Source organism: Cervus elaphus, chromosome 28 (genome assembly GCF_910594005.1).
Source record: "Cervus elaphus chromosome 28, mCerEla1.1, whole genome shotgun sequence".
Taxonomy (NCBI): domain Eukaryota; kingdom Metazoa; phylum Chordata; class Mammalia; order Artiodactyla; family Cervidae; genus Cervus; species Cervus elaphus.
In genome coordinates this window covers 15008374-15022176 of record NC_057842.1, presented here as the reverse complement: position 1 = coordinate 15022176, position 13803 = coordinate 15008374, and the positions used below count along the sequence as shown (strand labels likewise).

At 37.2% G+C, this 13803-nt stretch overlaps 1 protein-coding gene and 1 long non-coding RNA gene across 6 annotated transcripts in view; one reads left to right on the top strand and one right to left on the bottom strand.

Moving 5' to 3' along the window:
• The window catches only part of KCNQ5 (potassium voltage-gated channel subfamily Q member 5), a 588020-nt gene that overhangs the window by 291268 nt on the left and 282949 nt on the right, over window positions 1–13803 (bottom strand). The gene's annotated exons all lie outside the window — the stretch shown is intronic.
• On the top strand, window positions 116–4888 carry LOC122685320. The gene is made up of 3 exons (XR_006338349.1): window positions 116–250; window positions 2344–2346; window positions 4853–4888. It is a non-coding gene; the product is annotated as an uncharacterized LOC122685320 (long non-coding RNA).

Genomic DNA, 13803 nt, shown 5'->3' with positions numbered 1-13803 from the left:
AGTTATAAATAACAAAACCCAAAACATTCTAAAAAATATAAATTGTTAATATAGAAAATCAATATGATGGCGCATTTTTAAAAGCATGTACAAAATAACACAGTAGAGTGCCATCATCAAAAAGTCTACAAATAATAAATGCTGGAGAGGGTGTGGAGAAAAAGAAACCCTTCCACACTGTTAGTGAGAATGCAAATTAGTACTGCCATTATAGAGAACAGTATGGAGATTCTTCAAATAACTAAAAATAGTTACCACGTGATTCTTCAATCCCACTCCTGGTCACATATCTGGAAAAATCCCTAACTCAAAATGATACATGCATCCCAATGTTCATAGTAGCATTATTTACAATAACCAAGACATGGAAGCAACTTATCCGTCCATCAATATATGAAAGTATAAAGAAGATGCTTTATACACACACACATCCACAGACACATATACACAATGGGATACTACTTAGTCATAAAAATGGAATGATGCCATTTGCAGCAACATGGATGGACCTAGAGATTCTCATATCAAGTGAAATAAGTCAGAAAGAGAATGAGAAATATCACATGATATCACTTATATATGGAATCTAAAAATAGGTTACAAATGAGAAGACAGAAATAGGATTACAGATGTAGAAAACGAGCTCAAGGTTACTAGGGAGCAAAGGGTAAATTTAAGAGATTGGGCTGATATATACACAGTACTATATATAAAATAGATAGCTAATAAGGACTTTACAGTACAGTACAGGAAAGTCTGTAATGGCTATATGGGAAAAGAATCTAAAAAAAGAGTATATATATATATTTATATATAACTGATTTACTTTACTGTACACTTGAAACTAACACAACACTGTAAATCAAATAAACTCCAGTAAAATTTAAAAAGATAATGCAAATGGATCTATATAAGAATTAGAAATAGACTCACAAACATAGGAAAAATATTTATGGTTTCCAAAGGGGAAAGGGTGGGGAAGGGACAAATTAATATTATACAAGAAACAAATACAAACCACTCTACAGAAAATAGATAAAACAACAAGGATTCACTGCACATCACAGGGAATTATACCCAATATCTTATAATAGCCTCTAATGGAATATAATCTGCAAAAAGCAAAATCAGTATGCTATACACCTGAAGCTAACACAATACTGTAAATCAAATACACTTCAATTAAAGAAGTTGTATATCTCTGTGATCCAAAAGAATATACTGAAATCAAAAAGGTAGATCTCAGTCTGGTTTGAAAATATATAGTACTGTTAACAACTTGTGACAGGCATAGATTACAAAACTCCTTCAAATGTCTAAGACAAACGTGATCCCAACTAGTCAAGAGGCAGTAAGACAAGAGCCACCTTACAAAGGAGGAAAAAAGACAGGCAAAGAGGTTTGACTTGACTAGTAACCAGTGATGTAAATTAAGAAAAATTATGTATTTTATTATCAATATAAGAAAACATGATAATCAATTATATACACTACTGCTGAATATATGTAAAGAGTACAAGTCTGTTTTCAAAGTAATTTGTAAATACATATCATGTGTCTCAAAAATACTCATGCTGTTTCATGTAAGAGTCAACTATTATGAATGTAGCTCAATAAATAATTTGAATAAGGAAAAGCCTTAAGCATAGCAATATTCACTTCAATATTATGTGTAAGAGAAAAATAATCTTAAGTGTCTCAAGGAAGAATGATGGTTGCTGAGAAATGTCAGTACAGGTTAAGTTGAAACAGTATATGGTTATTAAACATAACTTTTGAGAAAAACATGAAATATCAGGAGAAAATGTTGCTGGAATGTAAGTGAAAAATCAGGACACAAAATTATTTGCTCAATAACACATGCATAAGAAAACAGACATTTTCCCTCATTGCCATTATTCATTAATAAACAAAAACATACTTTGTAGACACTTTAAATTAAATAGCAAATTGTTAGTACTTTATCATTTATCATTGAAGAAGAACAAAATATTCCAGGAAAACATTCCTACCTTGCACTATACTGGTAGCATGGTCAGAAGAGACAAGGTTTTTGACATGTAGACAGGACAGAGACAGCCTTGGCTTTTAAATAAAGCCATTATCTGGCGAGAGTACTCCTGTGCACTGTGCTATGCTTAGCTGTCGGTCGTGTCCGACTCTTTGCAACCCCATAGACTATTCCACCAGGTTCCTCTGTCCATGGGATTCTCCGGGGAAGAATACTGGAGTGGGTTGCCATGCCCTCCTCCAGGGGATCTTCCCACCCCAGGGACTGAACCCAGGTCTCCCGCATTGCAGGCAGATTCTTCATCATCTGAGCTACCAGGGAAGCCCCCTAAGGAAGTTCATTTAATCTTTAAGTTAATCTTAGAAAAATTTCCACTCATCCTCCACCTCCCCGCCAAGAGTCATAACTTTGGCCATGACCCTGCGTCTTCTCGCATTTCAGGGTCTCTCCTGGTGCAGTCCCCTTGTCTCATAAGCATTTTGTGCTTGCTTTCTTCTTTTTTCCCTCTTCTTTTTTTTTTTTTTTACCTCTTCCCTTGGTTCTATTTTTGTTAACTCCCATAACTCTCAAAATGGTTCCCAGCCTTCGTTGTTTGGGGTTAAGTTTTGTGTAATCTCCTAGTTGACCAAGAAAGAAGAAACCAACAACAGTTTCAGCTCTGACAGGCCTTCATCTTCTTACAAAAATCTTCAGTAACTCCCATGACAGGTACAGTAAAATTCTGGTTCTTTTCCCCCATATCTTGGGCCCCAAAGTGAACCAATCTGACACGCTCACCCCCTTTTACACCTGGAATAGTATTCTTTTCTCACTAGGTTCTGCTTTCTGCATTGAGTGTCTTATTCTTCTTTCCATTTTGCTTGGAATGACCTCCTCCACTGACTGACTGTCATTCCAGAACATGGGGTTAAGAACTTACACGGGGGGAAAAAAAAGATGCAGTATTCCTCAGTGACAGAATTCTAAAGGAGATTTCCTTGACAGTGACTTCTGCAGTACTTCTAAAATATTACAGCACTTTCTGTACATTTCTGAGAGGTTGCTTGGTGACCAGCACGCAACTAAGGGCGCCAGTGATTCCTGGGGGAGGGTGTGCTTAAGTTTCAGGCACTATAAACTTTAGCTGACCACAATTTAGCATTCAAACTAGCACACTAAGAGTAGAAGTGAGTGTTATTAAAAGTTATACCAGTAAAACAAGTGAGAAGCAGAACAGTCTTGGACAAAGTGTTATTGCTTCTTACTGTGTATCTGTTAAAAAGGCAGGTTTCTGGATTTCTGAATTTCTGACCATGAGTCCCAGAGCCTGCACTTAAAAAAAGGCTCCTAGTTTCTTATCAATTGATATTTGAAAACCCCTACTTGAAAAGTTTTGTTTTTTGTTTTTTTTTCCCCCTAAGACCTAGGGATTTCTTGGTGATTCTCTAGAAGAATGTTCCTCTAACACATATTAGAGATCAGCATCAACACATTTCTTTAAGTATTCTATTCAGGGTGCTTTTAGGGTACAGAATGCATACAGACTTGAAACTTGCTTTCTGGCTGACATTTCCAGCAAAGCTTTTATACCCACTATAGGTATTCAATTTAAATACTGTAATTTAGAATCATTGTTTTTTACTACTTTTCAGGGCAATTATATAACATTTCAATTACAATGTGATCATCTTTTACCAATTCTTATTGGACACGTTATTGTAACTTACAAATAACATTGTTTCAATTTAATAGACTTGCTAAGAAAAGAACTATCAGAACTCATATCACCTCTACATTGAGACCTTAATGTTTTGTAACTCAAGCACATTGTTTTAAAATAAATGAAAATTTTCTGCAGTGTCTGACCCTTTAGAGTTTGGAATTTGTCCAACTCACCTAGTAAAGATCTTACTGAATTTTCTAGTAAGTAAGTAGTTTTCTGAAGTAGATACAAAAACTTTGAGTTGTTAAGCTTTATAAATCCTTTGAGAATTAACAGATTGTTTTGGATGTAAGACAAAGGTCTCGAAAGTCCTTTTCCATTCTTTAAAAAGACTAACAATTTCAATATATGAATACATAGTTATATATTAAATAAATGCATCAGACCTATTACAAGTAGATTGTAAATAGATTATAAAGTTTGTGTTCCTTTAGAGAACCTTCCTAACTGCATGCTGTCCTTTTATTCTTCTAAAGATCCTGCTCTCTCTCTTTGCCCACCACTTTAAAAAACATATCAAGCTCTCAATAGCATATGTGTGAATTGCTCATGAGAAGCATGGGCAGAATTCCTGTTGTTTGCAGCCCAGCTCGAGTTTAACTAGCATATTTTGTGTTGGTTCTTGACCCAGGACAAGTAGCCACATCATCATGGAGTTTTTTAAAAATATGAACTCTGGAGAGGGGCTGGAGAAAAGGGAACCTTCCCTCCATTGTCAGTGGGAATGTAAATTGGTGCAGCCGCTATGGAGAACAGTGTGGAAGAGTCTCTTGTTGTATATGTGTGTTCAGTTGCTAAGTCATGTCTGACTCTGTGACCCCATGGATTGCACACGTCAGGCTTCTCTGTCCTTCACTGTCCCCAGGAATTTGCTCAAATTCATGTCTATTGAGTTGGTGATGCTATCTAAGTGTCACATCCTCTGCCACCCCCTTCTCCTTTTGCCCTCAATCTTTTCCACCTCCAGAGTCTTTTCCAAGCAGTCAGCTCTTTGCATCAGGTGGCCAAAGAATTGGAGCTTCAGCATTCGTCCTTTCAATGAAGGATTTATTTCCTTTAGGAGTGACTGGTTTAGTCTCCATGCAGTACAAGGGACTCTCAAGAATCTTCTTTAGAACCACAACAAACGAAAAATAGAGCTACCATATGATCCAGCAATCCCACTCATGGTCATATATCCAGAGAAAACTCTAATTAAAAAAGACACATGCCCCCCAGTGTTCATAGCAGCACTATTCACACTAGCCAAGACATGGGCACATTAACCGAGGAATGGATAAAGAAGATGTGGTACATACTTACAAGGAAATATTACTTGGCCATAAAAAATAATGAAATTATGCCATTTGCAGCAACATGGATCGACCTAGAAATTATCATATTAAGTGAAGTAAGTCAGACATAGAAAGACAAGTATCATATTATATTGCTTATATGTGGAATCTTAAAAAAGTACAAGAGGACTTATTTACAAAACAGAAATAGGCCCACAGACATAGGAAGCAAACTTACGGTTACCAAAGGGGGAGGGATAAATCAGGAGTTAGAAATTAAAATATACATACTGCTATATACAAAGTAGATAAAGAGCAAGGACCCACTGCACAGCATGGGGAACTATACTCAATATATTGTTATAGCCTAGAGGGGAAAGGAATCTAAAAGCTGTATATGTGTGTATAACAGAACCACTTTGCTCTGCACCTAAAACTAACGCGACATTGTGAATCAACCATACTTCAATTGAAAAACAAAAAATAAACTCTGAACCACACCCTCAACCTCCCAAGTCTACAAGTGTGTGTCCTCATGGGAATTGCAGGTGACCAGCGCTGCCTGCCCTTCTTCACTAAGGAGGAAGCCGCTGATGGCAGTTGGCATGGCTTAGCTGACAGTATCTGATTGCTTCAGAGTTCAGGTTTTAGTTTCCAGGGAAAGATCCAACTCAAATCCCTGTCTGAACACAAGAGTTGTGTGACCATGGTATTCACTTTCTGAGTTTAATTGGTACTCTGAGGTTATCATACCAAATTCAGAATGTTAGTTGTTGGGACTCAATATAAGACCATCAACCTAAAATATCTGAATTTCCTTCAGCGTAAAACAAATTTTCTTCTTTAGCCTCTAAGAGGAATGATTTTATGGGAGTAAAATTCTTCACAAAATATCCTTATGCTAGTTTTCACTTCATCTGACAGTCTCCATGAAAAATAAAAGCAATCAAGCTTATCCCACAAGAACTGTCAACCAAGACAAAAAGGGAAATTCATTTCATCTCAGTATTTGCTTTATAAAGAAATTTGCTTTTGGTCCTTTCTCACCTTCAGAATAAAAACTTGAGTCAACCCCTTGGAAACAATTTGCGTATGGTTTCTAACAAAGATGTTAGGACAACCTCTCAAAGCTCATGTCACTCAGGCTGCTGAGCAGGACACAGATTCCCAGAGAGAAGGGTGATAGCTGTTGGGTTGAATGCTAGCCAAGAAATAGGAAAACATCAAGGCCCTGGGTAACTGATGTCCTCATGACTGTGTTCTAACTCTCTTCCTCTTTAAATGTGATATGTTAATCCCATGGGATGGAGAGCGATGTGTATAATATGGGATTCCTAGGACGCATCAAGGGCACAATTTTCAAGTGTCAGAATAATTGCTTTGACTCATTGGAGTCAAAGAGAAGACAGACGTTCAAGGGACCCTGCTTCTGCCCGGAACACTCTTCCTTCTGATATTTGCACAGCTTATTTTCTTACTGCCTTTTCATGTCTTAGTCGAGATATTTCCTTTTTAGCAAGACTGCTCACTGTGATCACCTACTTAATCCCTTGTTTGCACAGGGACTTTCCAACTCTCTACCCTTTTTAAACTCCACAGTACTTATCACTTTCTAATGTCCTTCATAAGTTACTTGTGTATTCTGTTCACTGTCTGTTTCTCCTACACACAAGCAGAATACACACAGACTGTGGGCTCCACGCAGGCAGGGATTTTTCTTCTTTCGCTCACTGCCGTATCCCTGATGCCTACAAAAGAGTGTCTTGCTGTAGTTGCTTGATAAATATTGAACGATGGGGATAGATGGGTGAATGAAGGAGCCTCTAAGAATGCAAGCTGCCAGGAAAGCAGGGCACACCTTAAATGGCCAAACGAGGAACACCACCAAGGCTAGCGTGAACAGGAGACGGTTAAAACTAAGGCTCACACTGCGTGGACTAACAGTGGTTTTGGGGTTGCATCACTATATCAGCGTTCCCCTGATCCCGAGACCAGATGCGCTTATGGGTCATCACAGCCCCATCCTGGGCAGCCACGCTAAGGCCACCAGAAGGACTTAAATGAAAATCTGGTCATGACACTCATCGGCTTAACATCCTTCACTGGTCTCAGTGGTTTTAGGGTGAAGTTTAACAAAGTGGGTGAAACTCCTATTTGTGGTCCTGCACTTTTTCCTCAATACTTCCTGCCCTCTGAGTACCCAGGTACTCGCGGTTTTTCAAAAAATGCTGTGTTCGGGCAGTTGTTTTCTGTTATCTGTTTTACCCTGTTTATCTGGCCAGCACCTGGGATCCCTCAATCCCAGCACCAGAATCAGCTTCCTTCCCTAATGCCTTCCAGGAATTGCTTAGGACGCCTCACTACCCTTGACTTCTAGCATGCTGGATTTGACCATTTCTTCTTGAAGTTCTGCCAGTTTTCAAAGTTTTATTTTGTGCATTAGCCCTCTTTCTCTCTCACAATGTTTTTTGTTTCAAAGTTAACTTTGTCTGCCTTTAATATAGTTATACCAACTTTCTTTTGGTCAGTTTTCTTGGTATTTGTTTTCTCATGATAATATTCTTTTCAATGTTACTGTGGTATATAATATATATATATTTTCCATTTATTTTTATTAGTTGGAGGCTAATTACTTTACAATATTGTAGTGGTTTTTGCCATACATTGACCTGAATCAGCCATGGATTTACAGGTATTCCCCATCCCGATCCCCCCTCCCACCTCCCTCCCCACCCCAACCCTCTGGGGTCTTCACCAGCCCAGGTTGGATGCATGAGACAAGTGCTCGGGACTGTGGTATATTTTTAAGTGGGTTTCCTATAGTGAGTTTTTTAAACTCTTTCTATATTTGTCTTTTAAGTAGGTATTTTATTAGGTTAGCAATCTAGCTAGCTGCTTTGTGTTTTCTGATATTTCCTACCTTCAGGCTTTTTGAATTAGATTATTTTTCTTAGTTTTTCTACTAGTTTCTGAATCATACTCTTGAATTCTATTATTTTAGTGCTTACTCTAACTTCTAATTTGCATATTTAACTTAGAGTTTAAATTGAGTCAGTGTATTTACCCTCCTTTGGAATAATACCAGGGCCTTTGAGCCCTTCACCTCTGATCACCACCCCCAGTAACAACAACTGATGTGCCTCTTGCACAGGTTTTAAGTCATTTTATTTGATGTCCAAATTAAATGCTACTTTTAATTATTTTCAGTCAAAGGTTGCTTAGATTTACCTATGTGTTTATGCTTTGCCCAACATCCTTTCTTATATCCCAGATCTTCCCTTGAAGAAAACTGTCCTTCCTTTTTGAAACAACTTTATTCTGATAATTACCCCAAAATGTATTTGCTTTTGTTTTTTGGTAGTTTTTAATACTATGAAAGTGAGCTTTCCACCAACCCCCCCCCTCATTTATTTGCTTATCTCTGCCTAATTATGCTTTCCATTTTTTCTTTTTATTTTTAGGCAGGATATCTCTTCTAGGATAATTTGCATTTTTACTTAAGTATATCTCTCACAAAATACATGTGTGAGGGTGTCTTGGTAACAAATTCTTTTGTCTTAGGTTTTTACATTTATTTTTTGGAATGAATAATAATAAAATTGTTTTGCCTTTGTTCTTGAAAGACATATTAGTCCGATTATACTTGTCAGTAATTTGTCCCTCAGAATTTTAAAATCATTATTCTATTGTCTTCTGTATTGCATTATTGTTGTTGACAAGTTAGTTATAGTCTAAATGCCATTCCTTCTTAGATTATTTACTTTTCTCTTCGTTTGGGCTCCTTATAAGAATCTTTTGTCTTGTATAGCTTGTCTATAATGTGTATGTGTTTCTCTGTTTTATCCATTTTGGGATAATGTGGCTACTTAAATCAGAAAGTTGGCATCTTTCTCCAATTACAGAAATTTCTTAACAATCATGTTCTGGAATATTTCCTCTTTCCTACATTCCTTATTCTTTCTGGAATTCTGATGAAATGTACCTCAACCCTTCTTTCTAAATTGTTCATACTTTTCCTCTTAGTACTACATTTCTTCATATTTATATTCTGCTTCACTAATTCTCTCATAAGCTATGTCTAAGATCCTATCTCATGGTCATTACACATACAACACACACTCACATGCAGACATTCCATACACATCCAGAAGTTCTGTTCATTCTTCATTCAAATAAAATGCCTGGCTATGTTTAACATTCCTTAGTCATATTTGTGGAACCCTCTTATTTCTTTAAACAGATTTACATGCCTATTTTATATTTTGAGACAGTAAAAACACATTATCTGGAACTTCTGAGGGTCTGATTCTGGCATTTGTTTTTTCTATTTAGTCTCATGTCCACCCACACTCACTCGGTATATAATGGGAAATTCTCAGAGTCCTGGAGCGAGGGTTTGCTTTCTCGTATGTCAGGTAAGAACTTGAATTTTGGAAGAACACACACACACACACACACACACACACACACACACACTTCCTGTAAAAGCTGGCTTGTCATTCTGAGTAGAGACTTTTTTCTTCCTCGAGTGAGAGCCATTGCTGTAACTAATTTCTTTAGTCTTGGACTTTGCAGAGTGCCTGTCTCTCCCCATTTTACTATTTCTTCGTGGTAGCTGTCCTTACAGAGTTCCTCGTTGCCCGGGACATTCCTACCAGCTTCCTAGGACTTGCTCACTCTCCCTGTGTAATTCAGGCTCTTGGCCACTAAGCATCGGCAGAAGCATATGGCTGATGCCAACTACCTTCTCTATGGACTTATGATTTCACCTTACTTTTGGTCTTTGAGGAGCTCCTTGACTTTCTTGCCAGTTCAGTTATAGAATTTTAAGTGATATTTTAGGAAAGATTTTCAGGTAAACTGTTCTATCATTATTGTTAGAAAGTAAGTCCCTCTTTCAGTACTCTGAATTATTCATTTGATAACATTTTTTTCTTTTGTAAATGGCAATTAACTTTTTTTTATCTATCCAAGTTGATCGTGCTCATCCTGGCAGCAGGAACTGTTTCGTACCATGTACTAATTTATTCAGTCAGGAAATATTATTCAGTTTCTATTATTAATTCTGCACTGATGTGTTATTAATTGTATATGCAAAGGTGGTCTAAATTGAAGGTGTCTGACAATATAAAATAAAAGCTGATGTTTGTTGAATCATTTCTAGTTCAACAAATGGCCTGTTGTTCTGACAAGTGCTTTAGTTTATTATATGATATTAATCTTCACAATTACCCAATGAGTTTGCCATTATTGCTTTCTTTCCAAAGACAATGGCACTGAGGCTGAGAAGAGACTCGTATGTGTTGAGAGAAGACAGAGCTGATTTATGATAGGCTGGTCATGATGCAGTTTTAAAATTTTTGAATAATCTCTTACTGTTGAATTCTTTCAGTGGTCGCTTGCTGCTGGAGACTCACCATTATACACAGGTTTCAGAGATTCACTTAAACACATGTGAAGGAAAGTGGGGAGGTATCCTTGATGATGGACCCAGCCATAGGTGCTAGATTATATCCTGTATCAAAGAGTAAGTAACCCCAGGCAAGAACACCATTCCAACCATAGTATAAAAAAACTTTTGCTAAAAGAATTCAAACTTCTGTTCCTTTACATGTATCAGAATTTTTTTTTTCATTTATTTTTATTAGTTGGGGTGGGATGTTTTGAGAGAACAGCATGTATCAGAATTTTTAACTGAGTCATATCTTCAGCTACCTACTTCATATGGCAGAGATTTATCTCATCATATAAATTTTGAGAAAACGAAGAAGACATATTGGATGTGCCCTTAATGGCATGGGTTCTTCATTCATATCCCACAAGGACAATAAGTCACTATGCAGTATGGAGCTGATGTAATCTCATTAACATCCTTTTAGCAGGCTTGTACTTTGTTCAGTCTCACTTGTGCTTGACATTTAAAGACCCCACTGCTATTACTATGCCTTTTTCTAGACTCTCATCCCTTGCATCCTTTGTTCTCTACCCCTCCTTATCTTTCTCTTGTTCTCACTCACTGCTTGCTGTGTGATGAGCTGCACCGTGAGAGCTTCCTGCAGTTAGCAACGGGAGCTTCTGCTCCACCTTGCTGCACCCCTGGGCTCTAGGCACAAGCAAGGCTCTCCTTCTGACATGATCTTGCCCTGTTGCTTGCAAACGCTCTATTCTGAGGGCTTTTTTTTTTTTTTCTTTCCCAGCCAGCTCTATCCCAAGTGTATTTGTTTCATATTGGATTCTTTTTTCTTTCCTTTTTTTTTTTTCACTAAACCTTTAAAAGTTTTGGTTCTGAATTTTCAAAAGGAGTTTGTACAAGTCAACAATGAATGCTTCTGGGGTGTTTAGTAGAGTGTGAGTTCAGCAGGAAAAGTAGTCTTTGCAGGATTTTTGATGTTATAGTTTCTCACTTTGTTTTACAAAGATGGTATGCCAGAAAAAAGAAAAAAAAAAAAAAAAAAACAAACGTTGTTCATTTGCAAAAGGAGCCATCAGTTGTCCTAGAAGGAAATTGTGGTATAAGTAAATAGAGAAAAAGAGTGTCAGAGGAAAGAAAATCACCTTGTGGAACATTTTGAGGAGTGAAGAGAGCACAGGTGTTGTTCTCACTTTCATCAGCTCTAATCAGACCTGGAGGGCACAGCAGGAAGATTGGTGAGTCCAAGGCTCACCACTGCTCAAAATCCCACAGAAGAGTAGGTTTTGGATGAATTTTAGACTCATGATTAATTACAGTCCAAGAACTGCATGAGTCATAAGTTGTTACTCACATTAAAACTCTGAGAAAATTGAAAATATAGATTTTTTTTCCCCACATGAAAAGGTAAAAGTGGTTTCTAACATTAACAAGCATACAACTCCTACAATGATGCATAGACTGCTGTCAAGTTTCCTTCAATTCTTCAGAGAAACATCTCACAATCAACATAAACCCAACAGAATGCAAGAGAAAGGAATTAAACCACCCCTAGAATATGTACAATGTGTGCTGAGGAGAGAAGAAAAGAATAATAGGAATATGCCCCACATGTACAATTACTCAAACAGTCTCATTAATGAATTCTAAAAGTACTGATCTTTAGAAAAATGAATATCTGAAAGTTAAAGACAAGCCAAGTAAAAGTATCAACCTTTCTGAGCATTTAACAACACTATACAATATTAGTGCCTTTTGCTTTCCGTGAAGATGTTAACTCTTGATGGATTCTCTCGTTTCTCTCCACAACATCTGACAGAATTTTTCTTTATTTTTATGACATCTTATGTGTCGAGAAGAAGTTTACCTAAGTCAACCCAGAGGGATAAGGTGGAGAGTGAGGTGGAAGGGGATTCAGGATGGGGCGGGGGGGGGGTGGTGCACATGTGTACCTGTAGCTGATTCATGTTGATGTATGGCAAAAACCACCATACTATGGTAAAGTAATTATCCTCCAATTAAGATAAGTTAATTTTAAAAAAAGAGAAAAAAAAAAAAAGATTTGCTTGAGGAAATTCAGATTTTTTGAAAAACAGTATGTCTTAGTTGCTGAGTGTGCCCTGCTCAGCATTACTAATAATTATGCAAATGAACCTTAGTACCACCCACATCCACTTGCAACATGAACCTCTCTCTGTACAGCAGGAAAAAAATTCAGAGATTAAATATATCTGAAGTAGTGCTGGACTTTTAATATTTAATTGGGATATTTTAGCTTTTGAAGTGGCAATCATATATTTTTATAAAATTATTGCTTAGGAGTATGGGTATACCTTTATTTTCCTATTCTGTTCATTAAAAATATTAAGTGCATGGGCAAGCCTCCATAGAAATTCATCTGTCTCTATCTTTCTACCTCTTTTATCAGTGACCACATAATCAAAAAACTAAAAAGTAAAGAATGAATTGCAGAATCACCAGCTGGAAAGTGCCTTAAAGTTAATCTAATTTATTCCTGGTTTTTATCCCAAGTATCATTTTGCTTACAGTTTTATTTGTAACACTTCTCTTATTCTGCCTGAAATTACAGTTAATCTCATGCTTATTTATCTGTTTCAGTATACTGAAATCTCATTGAGGAAATTGTGTCTTTAGGTATTTTTTGAATGGCTCCTCATTCATACTCAGCACATAATTGGTGCTCAAGAATTATATGTTAAGTGAAATCTAAGGAATATGGGTTTCTATCCTGTTTTTAAAAAATCCTCCAGAGAAGATAATCAGAGAGATAGCCAAGAAGGAAGAGAAAATGAGTTTAAAATTATGTATGTTGGAGATAAAACTCATCACCTCTATTCCTGTTCTTCACAGAACTAAAGGAATTTGCTGATGGTCTAGTGTTGAGGATGGATTCTAAAGGAGAAAGCCTGAATTTGTATCCCGTATCCACCAATCTCTAGATATATCATCATGAGTAAGTGATTACATTTCCATAGAACCCATTTTCTTATCCCTAAGATGGTCCTGGTCGCAGTTACCTTCCTCACATGGTTTTCCTAATGACTGAATGTGATGCAAATACAAAATATTTAGTGCAGTTCCTTAGATTCAGCAATACTCACTTATTAAATGTTGGCTATCATCATTACTGTGGCTTCCCTGGTGGCTCAGATGGTAAAGAATCTGCCTGCAATGCAGGAGACCTGGGTTTGATCCATGGGATGGGAAGATCCCTGAGAAGAAAATGGCAACCCACCCTAGCATTCTTGCCTAAAGAATCCCGTGGAGAGAGGAGCCTGGTAGGCTATAGTCCATGGGGTTGCAGAGAGTCAGACATGCCTGAGAGACTAACACACAAACATCATCGTCATTACTACCATCATCATCACCATCCAATTGGATTAGC